The sequence below is a fragment of the Leptonychotes weddellii genome, chromosome 10, assembly GCF_054177405.1.
Source record: "Leptonychotes weddellii isolate Sample4059 chromosome 10, ASM5417740v2, whole genome shotgun sequence".
In the NCBI taxonomy this organism is placed as follows: Eukaryota; Metazoa; Chordata; class Mammalia; order Carnivora; family Phocidae; genus Leptonychotes; species Leptonychotes weddellii.
In genome coordinates this window covers 117,825,284-117,828,855 of record NC_138378.1, presented here as the reverse complement: position 1 = coordinate 117,828,855, position 3,572 = coordinate 117,825,284, and the positions used below count along the sequence as shown (strand labels likewise).

Sequence of the window (3,572 nt, the reverse complement as noted above, 5' to 3'; positions counted from 1 at the left end):
CCCATAGATCATGGCGAGACAAGGACGCTTTATAGCAACCGGGCGTTGTGTTTTTGCTTGTTGCAACATGTCAGTGGAAATCCTTCCTAACCACCCTCACCCCGTTCATAGATGGCCACGCTGCACCCTTGCCCGGGACAGCCAGGGTTCACCCCGCTCATGCTGTGGCCCTAGGCTCTTTATGTTCCCCCCTGTAGCTCTCACACATGTCCTGCTTTAGAGACTAAATTACATGGTCACCCCAGTCCTGACACCATCGTCTGGAAATCTGGTGCTTGGGTTTGCGGGGCTAAGAAGGGGGCGTGTGTGTTACACGTGTTTGTCCCCCATGTGGCCTCGCTTATGAGCTCTCTGGAGGAGAGAAAGACCCGGCCCAGCTCAGTTCTTAATTTCTCAGCCTGGCACAAGCTGGTGCGCACAGACATCGCAAATTGCCCCTTTGCCCAAGACTTGGGCAGAAACTGAGGAAAAAAAAGGAGCCATGGGCCCCAAATCCTCACAAAGCCTCCAACAACTGGGGTGGGCCTGTCTGGAGGCGGCATAAGCACTCGCGACCCCAGCACCCCACCCCCAGGCAGCTTGGGGGTCAGAGGAAGGGGTCGGGGGCACTCCTGCTGGGAGCCCCTCCCCCACCGGCTCTGCAGGGGTCTCTGCCCGCGGCGGCCTGGGCTGCCCCACACAGCCGACCCTGCTCCCGGGCAGGCCCCCGCTGAGGCAGCTGAGCCGCTCCAGTCCTGTGCTGCTCGACTGCAACTTGAAAAACGGCACAGAGTGACCTTTAGGGTTCTTCCTTGGCAGTACCATTTTATGAGTCTGTACACATGACACACGAAATGTCCAGGCCTAAGAAGACAACAGCCACAAGAACTCTGGGAAACATCCACCACTGGGGCCTTGGACTTTCACTTGGCACTTGCAGCTGTGTTTCTTCCCTCAGCCAGATGCTCATTAACAGCCCCTCCTGATCCAACCAGGGGTGTCTGGCTAGAAGCCTCCATGGGCCTCAGAACCCCCTGGGGGCTGCTCAGAGCAGACCTCTGTGTCCCCTCCCCAGAACTGATTCGGCAGGCTTGGGGTGAGGCCCGAGAATTCGCATTCCGACAAGTTCCCAGGGATGACACTGAAAGCGACTGCCCAGGGCCGGGAGACACGTCGTTCTGCCTCTGGACGCTGCCCCACTTACTCGGGGCCACGGCGGTCCCTCTGCTGCGGGAGCTTCCAGAACGCTGCGGGGAAAGTGGCTCGGCACCAGCTATGTGGGTGGGGCTCTGGGGGAGGGAGCATCCGAGGAGGGTCCACCTTGGGGGCCAGGAAAGACTTTAGAGGACGTGACATCAGAGGCTGAAGGATAAAAAAGGCCAGGCCATGAAAGGGAGGGGGAAATGAAGGGAATCCCTTGGGGGCAAACCGCGCCCCCAGCACCCATGAGAACTTGCACATACCTGTGGGAAGAGCAGGTGGTAACCCCCGGGGCTGGAAAGTGGGCCGGGGCAGAACCTGCTGGGCCTTCAGGAGTCAGAGCTGGGATGTCATCCAGAAGGTGGGCGGTGGGGGAGCCGCGAGGGACCAGAGGGGCGGGACTGACGACGAGACCTAGGCCAGGGCAGCAGTGACTTCCCAGAGGGGGCAGTCCTGGGACAAGGCAGCCCCAGGGATCCAGAATTGAGATGGGGTGGGTGGTCCCTAGTTCAGGCTGCTGTAACAACATAGCATAGACTGGGAGGCTGCAAGTCCAAGATCAAGGCAGCGGCAGACTCAGTATCTGGTGGGAGCTCTCGGGCTGGTTTGCTTGGGGTCCAGGTAGCACTCTCTGGTGTCTCTTCCTATCAGGACACTAATCCCATCCTGGGGCCCCACCCTCATGACCTCATCTGACCCTAATCACCTCCCAAAGACCTACCTCCAAATACCATTGCGTAGGAAATGAGGGTTTTCACATCTGAATCTGGGAGGACACCTTCAGTCGGCAGCAGGACAGATGGGAGAAAACTCAGGGCTGGTATTTACTTACATTTCCAAAGGGCTGTAGTAGGAAAGAAAACAGTTATTTAAGAAAAATCATGACATCTTTGAGAAATCCCGTGCTGTCTTTGCCCATCCATCGATGATGCAATTTCTGGTAAGCCACACATCACCTCTAAATACAATTTTCTCTCCAGAAGCAAATGCAAGGGAGGTGCTGTCAGTTAAAAATTAAACAACAGGGGCGCCTGGGGGGCTCAGTCCGTGAAGCATCTGCCTTCAGCTCAGTCATGATCCCGGGGTCCTGGGATCGAGCCCCACATCAGGCTCCCTGCTCCACGGGGAGCCTGCTTCTCCCTCTCCCTCTCCCTCTGCCTCTCCCCCTGCTTGTGCACTCTCGCTCTCTGTCAAATAAATAAATAAAATCTTAAAAATAATCATAATAAAAAAATTAAACAACAAAACGAAACTCAGACCATGTGAGTTTTTTAAAAAGCAATCAATTACCGGTTTCCTCTTGATCTCCACGGGATCAAATAACATTTGGTACCATTCCCTGACGGTCAAAATCCACTCGCGAACGGTCACATATGTCTGTGCTAGGCCCTGGATGTCCTGCACTTCTGTAACAGCTCCATATTCTCCCAACTTCCTTTTTACTCAGGATTCCTTGCTCAGCCAAACATCTTCCAACACACACTCAGCCCTTGTCATTGCTCCTTTCCCTCTGATTTGGGGGCAACTGGAGCCACTGATCTCTTATTTTAAAATGAGAGTCACTGGGGCACCTGGGTGGCTCAGTCGGTTAAGCATCCAACTCTTGGTTTCGGCTCAGGTCATGATCTTGGGGTGCTGGGATCGAGCCCCATGTCAGACTCCGCACTCGGTGAAGAGTCTGCTTGAGATTCTTCCTCTGCCTCTCCCTCTTCCTCGCTGCTCCTTAGGACAGGTCAGACGCCCCTTAGAACCCCTCCACCCGCAGATCGGTCACTCTCGTCCCTTACTCCCAGACCCTGCAAACGTTCAACACACAGTCAAGACATTAAAACAAAAAACAAAACAAAACAAAAACCCTTTTCCAGTTTTCAAGCTCCACTTTATGACCTAAAAAGTAAAATCTTTCTGAAGCACAACAAGGCACTTCAGCTGAAAAAAACACCAAACTTTAAAAGGCGAGGAATCCAGTGGATGTTCTATGTCACGTGAAGGCCAAATACCGAGAAACCATCCCGGGACGAGGAGGCCGGCCCAAACCAGCTGCTTCAAAGAGGCTGTTCTTCTCGCTGAAGGCTTAACACAATGACCCTCGAAAGGCTGAGGGGAACTGGGCCCCCGCAGGGTCCGCAGGATCGGCAGCCCACTTGTAGAGACGGCCCCACGTCAGCGGCCACCATGTCCTTAAACAGCCATATTATCATGCCACTGACAGTGAAAAAGAATAGGAGCTGAAGGTTCACCAAGCTTAAAAATTTAGAATAAACTGTACCCTTCCTCCCAAATAAATAAAGCTGAAATGTCCACAGTGGCAGCTACATCAAGCGTTTTGAGCTGTTTCCCTCTTGGCTGGCTGTTGGTTTCCAGCGAAGGAGGACACACGTCCGTCAGCCCCT

At 54.2% G+C, this 3,572-nt stretch overlaps 1 long non-coding RNA gene across 1 annotated transcript; it reads right to left on the bottom strand.

The window, feature by feature from the left end:
• Positions 1-302: 302 nt before the first annotated feature.
• On the bottom strand, positions 303-3,132 carry LOC115936776 (uncharacterized). Its single transcript, XR_004072173.2, has 4 exons — positions 2,470-3,132; positions 1,901-2,023; positions 1,443-1,593; positions 303-1,341 (listed from the first exon to the last, which is right to left on the bottom strand). It is a non-coding gene; the product is annotated as an uncharacterized LOC115936776 (long non-coding RNA).
• Between the last annotated feature and the right edge of the window lie 440 nt (positions 3,133-3,572).